A 14,785-nucleotide genomic window follows, 5' to 3' on the forward strand; every position below is an offset into this window, starting at 1 on the left:
TGAATAATCGTATAACCACCAACCACCAGCAGTGTTGAATAGCAACCACCACTACCACCCGCATCATGTGTTGCACCTATACTCTGTCATTGTTGGGGTCATCTCTCTCTCTCTCTCTCTCTGTCTCTCTCTCTCTCTCTCTCTGTCTCTGTCTCTGTCTCTGTCTCTGTCTCTGTCTCTCTCTCTCTGTCTCTCTCTCTCTCTCTCTCTCTCTCTGTCTCTGTCTCTGTCTCTGTCTCTGTCTCTCTCTCTCTGTCTCTGTCTCTCTCTCTCTGTCTCTCTCTCTCTCTCTCTGTCTCTCTCTCTCTCTGTCTGTCTCTCTCTCTCTGTCTCTCTCTGTCTCTGTCTCTCTCTCTGTGTCTCTCTGTCTGTCTGTCTGTCTGTCTGTCTGTCTGTCTGTCTCTCTCTCTCTCTCTCTCTCTCTCTCTCTCTCTCTCTCTCTCTCTCTCTCTCTCTCTCTCTCTCTCTCTCTCTGCAGGATCGAGCTTTAGCTCTTGTACCCCGCTTTTCTAGCTAATGGGTTGTCTAATGCAATGATTCATGACATTTGCCTATCATACCAGCTTTGTGAGTTATGAAATGAGTTTGCCTCTACAATCTGCTCCTTTAAGTCATTCCATTTACTCACTACCCTTACGCTAAATAAAACTTTCTAATATCTCTTTGACACATCTGAGTTTCAAGCTTCCATCAGTGCTCCCTTGTTCTGTTGATATTCATTGTGAACATTTCTTTTGTTTCCACCCTGTCAATCCCTATAAGTATTTTATAGGTCTATATCATGTCCCCCCCATCTCCCTCATCTTTTCTAACGTCGCCAGGTTTAGTTTCTTCAGTTTGTCTTCGTACCTCATCCCTCGCAGCTCTGGGACGAGTCTCGTTGCAAACTTTTGCACCTTTTCGAGCTTCCTTATGTTTTTTTTTTAATATAGGGGCTCCAGGATGGTGCGGCATACTCTAAGACTGGTCTCACATAGGCGGTATACAGTGATCTAATAGCCTCCTTATTTAAGTTTCTGAAGGATGTTCTGACCTTTGCCAGATTAGAGTATGCGGCTGACGTTATTCTATTTATATGAGCCTCTGGAGTTAAGTTTGGTGTTATGTCCACTCCCAGGTCTTTTTCTCTAGACGTTATAGGGAGGTAATTTCCCTTCATCGTATATTTAGTTTCCGGTTTCCTAGCTGGCTTCATTTCCATCACCTTGCACTTGTTAGTGCTGAACTCTAGTAGACATTTCTCGGACCATCTCTGCAACCTGTTTAAGTCTTCCTGGAGAACCTTACAATCCTCATCTGTCTCAACCTGCCTCATTAGTTTTGCATCATACGTAAACATGAGCATAAAAGACTCAACTCCTGCAGTCAAGTCATTTACATAAATGAGGAATAGTATGGGTCCCAGCACTGATCCTTGAGGCACTCCGCTTGTTACTCTACGCCAGTCAGACTCCTCGCCCCTCACTGTCACTCTCTGACAGCTGTCTGTCAGGTAATTCCTTACCCATGATCGTGTGTTTCCGTCTACTCCCGCCTGCCTCTCAAGTTTGTATAGTAGCCTTTAGTGTGGTACTGTATCAAAGGCTTTTTGGCAGTCCAGAAATATGCAATCTGCCCATCCTCCTCTGTCTTGCTTTATTCTCGTTACCTTATCACAAAAGTACTGTTGAAGTGTGTGTGTGTGTGTGTGTGGTGTGTGGTGTGTGGTGTGTGGTGTGTGGTGTGTGTGTGTGTGTGTGGTGTGTGGTGTGTGGTGTGTGGTGTGTGTGTGTGTGTGTGTGTGTGTGTGTGTGTGTGTGTGTGGTGTGTGTGTGTGTGTGGTGTGTGGTGTGTGTGTGTGTGTGTGGTGTGTGTGTGTGGTGTGGTGTGTGTGTGGTGTGTGGTGTGTGGTGTGTGGTGTGTGGTGTGTGTGTGTGTGTGTGTGTGTGTGTGTGTGTGTGTGTGTGTGTGTGTGTGTGTGTGTGGTGTGTGTGTGTGGTGTGTGTGTGTGTGTGTGTGTGTGGTGTGTGTGTGGTGTGTGTGTGGTGTGTGTGTGGTGTGTGTGTGGTGTGTGTGTGGTGTGTGTGTGGTGTGTGGTGTGTGTGTGTGTGTGTGTGTGTGTGTGTGTGTGTGTGTGTGTGTGTGTGTGTGTGTGTGTGTGTGTGTGTGTGTGTGTGTGTGTTGTCCATTCAACAGTACTTGCGGACAAGCCGAACGTCATTCATAATTATGGGTCTGCTACTGGAATGTCATTCATACTTGTATGTCATTCATAAGTGTGGCCCCTGCTAGCGTGATGATCATTCATAAGTGTGGCCCCTGCTAGCGTGATGATCATTCATAAGTGTGGCCCCTGCTAGCGTGATGATCATTCATAAGTGTGGCCCCTGCTTGCGTGATGATCATTCATAAGTGTGGCCCCTGCTAGCGTGATGATCATTCATAAGTGTGGCCCCTGCTAGCGTGATGATCATTCATAAGTGTGGCCCCTGCTAGCGTGATGTCATTCATAAGTGTGGCCCCTGCTAGCGTGATGTCATTCATAAGTGTGGCCCCTGCTAGCGTGATGTCATTCATAAATGTGGCCCCTGCTAGCGTGATGATCATTCATAAGTGTGGCCCCTGCTAGCGTGATGATCATTCATAAGTGTGGCCCCTGCTAGCGTGATGATCATTCATAAGTGTGGCCCCTGCTAGCGTGATGATCATTCATAAGTGTGGCCCCTGCTAGCGTGATGATCATTCATAAGTGTGGCCCCTGCTAGCGTGATGGTCATTCATAAGTGTGGCCCCTGCTAGCGTGATGATCATTCATAAGTGTGGCCCCTGCTAGCGTGATGATCATTCATAAGTGTGGCCCCTGCTAGCGTGATGATCATTCATAAGTGTGGCCCCTGCTAGCGTGATGATCATTCATAAGTGTGGCCCCTGCTAGCGTGATGTCATTCATACTTCTGGGCCTGCTAGTGTGATGATCATTCATACATGTGGCCCCGCAAGCAAGATGCGGTATTATAAGTGTGAACCCCGCTAGCGTGATGTCACAAAATGACTCAGCGTGACGTCAGTAATGACGTAAGCCCGCGTGGATCGCTAGCGTGACGTCAGGCATAATGTGACTTACTAGCGTGACGTCAGGCATAATGTGGCTTACTAGAGTGACGTCAGACATAATGTGGCTTACTAGAGTGACGTCAGACATAATGTGGCTTACTAGAGTGACGTCAGGCATAATGTGGCCTACTAGCGTGACGTCAGGCATAATGTGGCTTGCTAGAGTGACGTCAGACATAATGTGGCTTGCTAGCGTGACGTCAGGCATAATGTGGCTTGCTAGAGTGACGTCAGGCATAATGTGGCTTGCTAGAGTGACGTCAGGCATAATGTGGCTTGCTAGCGTGACGTCAGGCATAGTGTGGCTTGCTAGCATGACGTCAGACATAATGTGGCTTGCTAGCGTGACGTCAGACATAATGTGACTTACTAGCGTGACGTCAGGTATAATGTGGCTTACTAGAGTGACGTCAGACATAATGTGGCTTGCTAGCGTGACGTCAGGCATAATGTGGCTTGCTAGAGTGACGTCAGGCATAATGTGGCTTGCTAGAGTGACGTCAGGCATAGTGTGGCTTGCTAGCGTGACGTCAGGCATAGTGTGGCTTGCTAGCGTGACGTCAGGCATAATGTGGCTTGCTAGCGTGACGTCAGGCATAATATGGCTCACTAGCGTGACGTCAGGCATAATGTAGCTTGCTAGCTTGACATCAGGCATAGTGTGGCTTACTAGCGTGACGTCAGGCATAATATGGCTTGCTAGCGTGACGTCAATCATGCCTTTTAGCCCCAGCGTGAAGTCTTGACGAGGCAGTTACCATTGATGTCCACGCTGGCTATGGTAACCTGTGAACTGTTTCCCTGTCTTACACTGTAGGGAAGACATCAACTCCCCTGGGAGCCGCGTCGGGGGACTAGGAGCTAGAGACACAGCGAGTGAAAGTGTGTATGTGAAGGGATATATAGCGAGTGCGGGGGTGTAGAGTGAAGGAAACATGTGTGTAAGCGTGAGTGGCGGCGCCTGCGTCAACTCAGTGCTGTGAGGGAGGTTATAGTGTGAGGAGGGTCGAGTGTCCTGCTGCTGCTTCAGGTAAGTTTCCTGTTTTATATCTCTTTCTCTCTCCTTCTCTGTAGGATACAGGTGTTGCTGTAACTCGCGGCCTGTAGCCTGTAAGGGGTTAGGGTGCTCCCCTGTAGCCTTGTAGAGGTATGGTTGGTTGGATGGCTGCCGGCACTATTGAGACGGAACCCATAGCAAATCTCTAAAGCCCTGTGATTAGCTTAAGGTAAATGGCTATGTTAGGTAAGGGGATTAGGATTTGGGAGTGTGAGAGGTGTTTTGTGGTGGTAATGGAGACGGTTCATGCTGGAATTAAATGGTGCTTGTAAGGTTTACAACCACCTTCGCTGTCTTTTAATACTACAAGTATGCCAGTATGTGTATAATGGGTAGAAGGTTTCTATACACAGAGGAGTACCTCCATTTAAGTGTGTATATACACGGAAAGTTTTTAGCCTTGGATTATATTCAGGACTAAAGTATACATTCTGGCTGGTCAGTAAGCTAGTATTATTTACTTAGTTGATAGACCTTAAGACTAGCATGAAATCAGTCATGTTGGTGTATTGTGGTATATTGCATTACGGGAAGGAGGTTGGACACCTATGTCGATGAAAGCTAAATCCTAAATATCTGTTCAGTTCACATTTTAATGCTGGTCTACAAAAAACACTGCTCTTGCATCGCCATCAGTCATTTAGATGTTTTGGGGTCAACGCATAAAAATGGGTAAGGTTAGGTAGATCGATTTGGTTAAACTAGGCAGGGTATGCCCCAAGCCGGGCTTTAGGAGTAGAACATCCAAAACCCTCTCCAAGTATATTCCAGGTATGGACAAATCGTGCAAAAGCGTTTTGACAAAGCTCGTTTTCTAATTGTCAAACCCATGTATGGTACATCGCTAGATTACGAGTGTGTTATCTCGGGGTTAAGCCGATGTTGGGTTGGCTTAGGAACATTTTAAAATACGTTCGTGTCTCATTTTGACTATAAGGTGACTTGCCTGAATTTATCTGAGGGCCAATATCTGTAGTGTCCTTGATGAGGACAGAAAGCCACCAGCTTGTCAAAAGTCCCCCCCCCCCTCTATTTATTCTAATGATTTTATTAAGCCTGATCTTCAATTGCAGCAGTGATTTGGCATTTACAGCTTGGCAGGCAAGGGGTTCCATGAGTTTATATAACCCTGTGTGTGAAAGAGCATCTCCTGTTTTCTGTTGTTGAGCTTTAAATTGTTGTTCCCTTGTTTCTTATATCTTACCTTTCAAAGAAGTGCTCTGGGTCAATATCCTCCAAATTGTTCAGTATTTTAAAAGCTTCAATGAGATCAGCCCTGTCATATCTGGTTTGCAGTGTTGGTAGCCCTGAGGCCCTCAACTATTCAGTACAGTACTGAACAAAATGTCACTAAAAATCATTTACAATGTTTTTGCCATGTAAGGTTTAGCAAAGTTTTCAGGACTACGGTACTGGTTACGTTATATTATCTTGCATAAATAACAGTAGGGGATCTGAATACAATAATGGCAATTCCTTCACTTATTGGTAATTTTGTCATCAATTGTTTTGTTCATCAAATTCGTCAAGAACAGATGGCATGGCTTTGAAAGAATTTTTGAAGTAATATTTTTCAATATTCTTTCCTACATATTCATTTTTCTGCCATAAGTCAATTTTAATAAGATTCTTATACTCTATATAAATAAATACAGTATCTTATATAAATAGCGCAATGTAATGCCCATGGTGTAGTGGTAAGACGCTCGCCTGGCGTTTTGCGAGCGCTTTGTCCTGGGTTCGTATCCTGGCCGGGGAGGATTTACTGGGCACAAATCCTTGGTTGTAGCCTCTGTTTACCCAACAGTAAAATGGGTACCTAGTTGTTAAACGATTTGGCGAGATCGTATTCTGGGGAACAGAATTAAAGACTTGCCCGAAATGCTATGCATGCTAGTGGCTGTATAAGAATTTAAGAACTCCTCTGTGTGTGTGTGTGTGTGTGTAAAAAAAAAAAAAACCCACTATGGACCTGTATTAATATATCGCTGCACACTATGGAACTGCATTAAAATATCACGGCACATCATGCCCCTTCATTAATGGATCACTGCACTTTGTGACTCTGCATCTATAAACCGCAGCACCTCATGTTCCTGCATCTATAGATCGCAGCACCTCATGTTCCAGCATCTATAGATTGCAGCACCTCGTGTCCCAGCATCCATAGATCGCAGCACCTCGTGTCCCAGCATCTATAGATTGCAGCACCTCGTGTCCCAGCATCTATAGATCACAGCACCTCGTGTCCCAGCATCCATAGATCGCAGCACCTCGTGTTCCAGCATCCATAGATCGCAGCACCTCGTGTCCCAGCATCTATAGATCGCAGCACCTCGTGTCCCAGCATCCATAGATCGCAGCACCTCGTGTCCCAGCATCTATAGATCGCAGCACCTCGTGTCCCAGCATCCATAGATCGCAGCATCTCGTGTCCCAGCATCTATAGATCGCAGCATCTCGTGTCCCAGCATCTATAGATCGCAGCATCTCGTGTCCCAGCATCTATAGATCGCAGCATCTCGTGTTCCAGCATCTATAGATCGCAGCATCTCGTGTTCCAGCATCTATAGATCGCAGCATCTCGTGTTCCAGCATCTATAGATCGCAGCATCTCATGTTCCAGCATCTATAGATCGCAGCAGCTCGTGTCCCTACATCTATAGATCACAGCACCTCGTGTCCCAGCATCTATAGATCGCAGCACCTTGTGGACGTGCATGTATAGATCGCAGCAGCTCGTCTACGTGCATGTGTATATTATAGCACATTGTGGACTTGCATGAATAGAACGTAGCACCTCATGGCTCTGCGTGTGTAGATCGCAGCACCTCGTGGACCTGCTCTGTACAGTATAGACTGCAGCACCTCGTAGACATGCATCTATAGATCACACCCCTTCAGTACCTAACCTGACACATTCCTGAATGTCCAGAAGAGCATTGAAAACTGAAAGGGTCAAATTGCCAGTGCTCCTTTTCGTATACAAAAATTCTATTTAAGCTTGTGCAAAAGCCACTGATGTAGGACACTAACCAATTTCTTTTTAAAATTTATATTCAGTATTGTATATAACTTCATTACTTTTAATCTTTGTTTATTTAGTTTACAGTGTAATGATTTTCCTTATTTGCTGGAGGCTTCAGCAAAAATCTTTAAATGCGTCGTTCATAATTAATTTTCCATTTGTCTGATTTGATCACAAATCTAGCTTTGTTTACAGTTATTTGTAATATACACAAAGCTCATACAGGGATTACTGTCAGTCATAATCACCATGTACATAAAGCAAAGTTTAAGATAGTGTAGCAATAAGCCATATCCAATAATAATACAGTAATTCTATAATTATAGGGAGATTCCAGATATTGCACAGTATATACTGCATTATTAGTTATTTTTTATTTATTATTGTGGTTGTTGTTATTATTTTTGTTGTTGTTGTCTCCCTTCTCAAAACCCAGAATATTTTATGAACGTTACTTTTCCCTAAGCTAGGTTTCCTCGGTCATTAAAATTTCTAGCAGAGAGAATTGCATGTGATAAACAAATACTTGAAAAATTATTGCTTTTAATATGATGACTGGATCCTGAAAGAGAGAAGACATAATTTATTTGTAAATCATTGCTGCAAAATTTACTGGCATTAGCCTAAACTGTGCAGCTTATCATAATAGTTTACTGTACAGTATTAGTTAAAGCCCCTCACTCCGAGCTGGTGAATCTCCACCCCTTGAAATTCTTGAAATTGGGAAAAGGGTTTATAGTAATGCATGTATGTGTAACTTTGCATTTTCCAGGCCGCTTGTAACAAACAGTAAAGTTATTGGTACAATATCAACAATGAAAAAAGGATGAACCATAATTAGCCATAGGTTGCAGGTTCTATACAGTACAGTAGTCACAGCTATAGCTACTGGAATATATAACCATTTATTCAAGGATAACCTATTCACAGTGCAGTATTCGGGTGAAGTTGCCAGTTCCCAGACATTAGCACCCAAAATCTCTCCAGTGACTGCACCATTGCATAGAACAAGACCACTAAAATGTCTGGAACTTTTTGAGTATAATGTACTGAAAAGCAAATAAAAAAACGTAAGGTATTTATAATAAAGTGTAGGTGACACAAACAAGCACATGGAAAGGTACTTTATGGTTAATAAATGATATCTGGAATTTTATACCAAAATTAGTACTTGCCTAACTCCTGGGTGCCTATTTACTGCTAGATGAACAAAGGCATTAGTTGAAAGAAAACTTGCCCAATAATTTGTCCTGCTTAGTAATTGAACCTTGGATCTTCGGTTGTGAGTCGAGAATGATGCCAGTTGTACTATGATGATCAATGGTCTCCCCAAGAAATAAGCTATCAAACACCGAGATGTCTGGTGCCTGTCTCCGAATTGTGAAGACGCTAGTTTCCAGACACCCACATGGTATAGCTTATAATTTTATGTAATTAAATGTCATTTTTATGTAATGAAATGGACTTAATGAGCCCAGGGCTATCTGCTCCTCCTGGCAGGCTATAGCATATCTACACTCATTTTAATTTTAAATTGTGTTAAGAGGAATTAATCTGAAATGTCCAAAGCATATCTTATAGGAAATATATAATGAAGTCTTACCACTATATATCTCAAATGCTTCAGTCCTCAGTCTAGCATCCTGGGTATTTATTTAGTTATTTAAGTATTTACAAGGAAATTTGTATAAAGGGTTACTCTCACAATTTTAATGTTTGTAGTACATTCTTGCAAAGCCACTAAAAAGCACAATGCAATACTGTACTGTCTATATAACTTTTAGTAGTGCATTGAGGTATTTAAATTCATTCTGATAAATTATAAAAAAAGTAACTTCTTCAAGCACTTGAACACTACCCACTTCAACGACTTGATCCGAAAGTGAGAACTACTTTAACCCTAACTTAACCACAGGTATTGTAAAAGATAAAGACTATGTAAGCTGATATCCATATTTAAATCCAGCTTCACTCTACCTTGTATGCATGTATCCTACAGCATATTAGGACAAATTGGGCAGGGAGGACTTTTGACAAGCCACTGGCTTACTGTCCTTGTCGAGGCCACAAATGTTTTAAGAAGCTACGTTGTTGAGAAATAGTCAGTCCTACATTTCATTTTACCAAACACCTTTGCTCACTTAGCAGTAAATAGTTACTCTAGAATTAGAGAACTGTTGAGGGCAGCATCCCAGCAAGGTCAGCATAGGCCATGTGAGATGGCCTAGGGGAACCTCAAAGAGCTTAGCAGGCTTCCTTTTCCCAACAAAAGGAGACTATAGTCTGGGTATAGTGATATATTTGCACAACCACTTTTTGAACAAGTGAATGGATAAATAATATTTTACTCAGCCAGGTATGAATGTTGGTTAGTGTTTTGACCAACATTCATGAATAGGTTTTGAAGTGTACCATACTGTACAGTATATTCAAACAATTCTTGGCGTGAAACATAATTTCTAACTATTATGTACTGTACTAAGTAATAGATATGGTTCTCAAACATTGAAAAATCAATCCTATAAAATGTATAATTATTATTATCATTAATATTATTACTGTATTATTATTATTATTATGATAATAATAACAATAACAATAATGAGAAAATCCGGAGACGTGATGAGGGCTTGAACCTATGCGGTGGGTGTTCCCACGCACTCCGTGGGAACTGTGGGTTTTGGATTTTCTCGTTGAAACGTCATGTTAATGTGATTACTGTGTAATAATAATGATAATACTTTATAATAAAAATGTGTATAAAGAGCATAAGACAGGTATACTGTGATTGTAGGTACAGGAGTTGAACATAAAATGAAACCACAACTATGTAGGGTGTTTCAGGCAAAATTTCATACAGTACAGACTGGTATACAGTACTACTACTACTGAATGCACTAAACAACGCAGAATCTAGTATTTGAATAAGTACAGTACTTTTTTTTTGGATACAGCATAGATGCTATGCTGATGGACTTTAGAGTACAGGACAGTACAGTACTATATTAATTTAAGGGGGGATATTAATATGGTGGAAAATATACTGTATCAACATAAAATAGAACATGAAACAATGGATAGGTAGGTGCCAATACATTTAAGACAACTCTTTGTAACTTATTTATGTAAAATTGGTATTACAGGCAGTCTTGTTTTGAATTTATATGTCCTTGATTCACAATCAAGCTCCTATGTTTGATTTCCAAGCAGGACTGAAATGGTGGGGTACGTTTCCTATCATCTAAAGCCTCTGTTCATCTAGCAGTAAATAGGTACCCCAGAGTGGTATCTATTTGGTGTTGCATCCGGGAGGCTTAGTTTTACATACATTCTTGTAAAGCCACTAGTACACGTAGCGTTTCGGGCAGGTCCTTAACCCTAATTTCCCCGGAATACGACCCCGCCGAATCGTTTAACAACCAGGTACCCATTCACTGCTGGGTGAACAGAGGCTACAGTTAAGGATTGGCGCCCGGTCAATCCTCCCCGGCCAGGATTCGAACCCAAGGCAAGGCGCTTGCGAAACGCCAAGCGAGTGTCTTACCACTGCGCCACGGGGACTGCACAGTTCCACACAGTTCCACTGCACAGTAGTAGTTCGACCATGCAAGGACCTCAGTATCAGCTCAACGTATATACAGTACAGTATAATATAATTTTAATTATTATTATACTCAGGTAAGGTAAAAATGAGGGCCTTAAACAAAATACAGGGAACATGGCACAATCATGTCTGGCCATAATAGGAAAGCAGCATGTAAAGGATTTGGGAATAATGATGTCTGATGACCTAATGTATAGGGTACATTATCCCATCTTGAGTACTGCTCGATACTCGCTTTCCCCTTCAGAGCGGGAGAAATTGCTGAAATGGAGGAAATAGAGAAATCATATATGGCATTCATAGACACGATAAAGCACCTAAATTATTGGGATCGTCTCAAGCTCTCCAAGTGTACTCATTAGAAAGGAGACAAGAGAGATATCAAATAATATGCACATGGGAAATACTGGAGGGCCAGGTCCCAAATCTTCACAGTAAAATAACATACTGGAGTGAACGATATGGAAGATAATGCAGAATAGAACCAGTGAAGAGAAGGGGTGCCATAGGCACAATCAGAGAACACTATAAACATCAGAGGTCCATGGTTGTTCAACATACTCCCAGTGAGTATAAGAAATATTGCCGGAACAAACGTGGGCATCTTCAAGAGAAAACTAGATCGTTTTCTTCAAGAAGTGCCGGACCAACCGAGATCTGGTGGATATATTGCCCTGCGGACCTCTCCAAGCAACAGCCTGTTGGACCAAGCTCCCAAAAGTGGGCCAGGCTTGGGGAGTAGAAAAATTCCCAGAATCCCATTCAGCATGTATACAGTAAAGTAAGAAATTTAAAGAAATACCATTTGGATTGAATATTCAATAAAGCTTTAGGATATATTTTCATCACATTGTAACCAGAGAAATTGAAGAGTAATTTATTTTTATATTTTCCTAATATCTTTATATTGTACTGTACAGTATTCCCAATTTTCAATATTTTCTTTGTGGACATTAGCCTTATCATTCCTGCTGTTGGAGACAGGAAGCCTGTACAGTAGTTGCATTTGTATCAAGGTCATCCTTGGCCAACCAATGACCAAACCCAGGGTGCAACCCACAACAGGTGCTTGACTTCGGGTACCTATTTATTTACAGAGGCACCAGGTGAAACGAAATGAACTCGACCATTTCTGTCCTGCCTGGGTATTGAACCCAGAATCCTAGATTGTGAGTTGAAAGACATAGGTTGCTGAACTATAGCACTCCGAGAGGGGAATGCAAAAGTGTTCTCTCTTGCTTTGATGACATTCTTAGATATGATTTTGAAGTTCTTCCTCATAAATATTGCTAATTAATTTTTCAACAAAAATCATTATATTTACCCTTGACAAGGTAAATGTTTTACTTGAAAGCATCCTGCAATTAATACTTCTCAACTAACCAGCTAAATATTGTATTCCCAGTTCACCCCAGGTTATAGACGAGAACTTTACTGTGTAGTGGTTTAATATAATATTAACTTTTTAGCTTGTTAGTTCAGGCATTATTTAATACAGTATATTATTACTGTAGTAAATACTGTATACACTATATTTCTATAATATAAATACTCGCCTGGATTTTACCTGGCAAAGGTTCTGCGAGGTTTTTCTACTTCCCCCAAGTCTGGACTGGAGCTCTTCCTTCCTCGGTTCCTATGCTGGCACTGGAGGTCATCTCGAGGTTATCTTAGAGATGATTTCGGGGCTTAGTGTCCCCACGACCGGGTCCTCGACCAGGCCTCCTTTTTGTTACACATCCCCCATGAAGCAGCCCGTAGCAGCTGTCTAACTCCCAGGTACCTATTTACTGCTGGGTGAACAGGGCATCAGGGTGAAAGAAACTGACCATTTGTTTCCGCCTCCACTGGGGAATGAACCTGGAACCTTAGGACAATGAATCCTGAGCGCTGTCCACTCAGCTGTTAGGCCCCTGATGGGGCCTGGAAGGTTAAACTGGAAAATTAAAATACTGTAAATGGAATAAAATTTAACAAATTTTCTTGCTTGAATATCATCTTGTTAGTTGTTTTAACCTCTGTAGGAAGAATGCACGTACAGCATACAGTAAAATAGTACCGTATGAATTAAAAAGTAAAGATAAAATGAAAAGATTATAATTATTTGTAAGGATGGAAATCATGGGTATTTTTAATGCTGAATAGAATAGTAGAACAACTCACCCAGGACCCAATCCAGGTACAATCCAGGTACTCTGATAAAAAATGAGAAGATGAGAAGAGTTTTTCTTAGCTACTTATCGAGCCTTAGGTGGGAGCAAACCTATTACAGTACAGTACTGTACGTATGGTTATTTGGCTCTTCCGTATTGGGAAGTAAAATACGCTTATGCAAAAAATGTTGCTTACTGCTAACATTCTGATTGGATATTGCATTAATTTTAAATGCCTGGTCTCCAGCTTTCCAACAATGGCAATGTGTGCGATATGCAAAATTGGAAATGCTGTACAGTGATTATTTAATTTGGGTCTAAAAATTTGTTTGGGAGAAATGGATTTGTTACCAGTTGTCCAAGATGTTTTAAAGAACATATTAAACCTTTAGAAAATTAATGCTAAAAATCTGTGAGAGCAGTTTTCATACAAATATTACCGGTAAATACAATACACTGTACTTACTCGCCTAATTGTGCATTAGTTACATACTGAGTACTTGCCTGTATGTGGATATGAGCTTGGAAAAAATACAGCTGTTCAAGGGTTTATTAGACATGGTTTCAGGCAGGAGTTGCTGTAGAGATATTGTGCTGTACTATAAATTGTCATACAAGCACTGTATTTCTAACTAAATTATTAATATTTTCTAATTGAAATTTGTTTATTGATTGTCATAAATGATATATTATTTGTAGTATTTCAAAGATTATTTTATAAAGATAGATAGTTTTCACTGTTTTGTGAATTACCAGGCTCAGCTGTGTGATATACAAAGGCTCTTCAGGCAACATAACTGCTTATTTTGTTTTCATTAATTATCTCGAAGCGTGAAACAATACAATGTTCTGTAATCGGCAGCAGCTTTAGCTAGTTTTTCAAAATTGGCTTCATGACTCTTTATTGAGCATATAGTGTATGATTCTCATTGTTCATTTATGCAGAATTAAGAACGAGTTGTACTGTATATGCATATTCAGTTTATTTTAATTGTTTGAATTTAAATTTGGTAGGGTTGCTGGCTGCATTGGATTTTTAATTATCCTTATAGGAAATACTGGACCAATAATTAACTCTGGCATCTTAACTGATGTAATTGCACCTTAATTTGCAATTACAGTATATTTTTTAAGTTTTAGTACAATATTTATATAAAGCCAATTGCTTAAGCATTATTTTAGGCAAACAGGTGGGGTTTCTTCCTATTAGGGAGTGTTGTACATGATGCTATGGCAGTATGTCCATTCACAGGATGAGTAGTGCTGCGCGAGTTTGTCTTTTCTGCTCGGCCGGGGCAATAATCTATATAAGAGAGAGTGTCTGTCCAAGGTTGGAGGCCAGAAGTTTGGGGCTAACATTGCCCAAATTTCCAATGAAAATGGTCTGGGATAGACAGAAGCTGGTCGGGGTTAGCATAATTTAAGTACTTAAAATAAATATTAGCATTTATAACCCCCACTCCCACCATGTTTTTTTCAGTCAAGTGTGAAATATTTGGTATGTGCTAGTTTTTCAGTGCTTAATAACAAACCTTCTGAGACCCATAGAGTTGTTTCAGTGCAACTTAATACATTTTCTGAAGGGATAAATGAGAGGGGAGGACGAAGTGGAGGAACGAGGGGGAGATGGTGAAGAGGGGGAAAGGCTGCATTACAGCCTTTGCTAATCCAGTGCAGTCAATGCTAATCCATTGAAAAGACTAGGAAGGCTGTAAAAACAATCAAAAGACTGGCATATGCAGATAAACACTAGCAGAGTTAAAGCGGAAAAAAGCACCCGCACCCTGGTAAACTATGGCGTGGTGAAGACAGCCTTGCTAAAAATACACATACTGTTATTTCCGGATAAA

General features: G+C 41.3%; 1 protein-coding gene across 3 annotated transcripts in view; it reads left to right on the forward strand.

Moving 5' to 3' along the window:
* Positions 1-3,857: 3,857 nt before the first annotated feature.
* Positions 3,858-14,785, forward strand: part of LOC138349465 (beta-1,4-mannosyltransferase egh-like) — an 84,460-nt gene continuing 73,532 nt past the window's right edge. For 2 of the 3 annotated variants that reach the window (XM_069318270.1, XM_069318271.1), the window contains exon 1: positions 3,859-4,123. The gene's annotated coding sequence lies outside the window, so the exon portion shown is untranslated. Of the gene's footprint in view, positions 4,124-14,785 lie in introns of all 3 variants that reach the window. The other variant, XM_069318272.1, reaches the window with a different exon arrangement.

This window comes from Procambarus clarkii, chromosome 90 (assembly GCF_040958095.1).
Source record: "Procambarus clarkii isolate CNS0578487 chromosome 90, FALCON_Pclarkii_2.0, whole genome shotgun sequence".
NCBI lineage: Eukaryota > Metazoa > Arthropoda > Malacostraca > Decapoda > Cambaridae > Procambarus > Procambarus clarkii.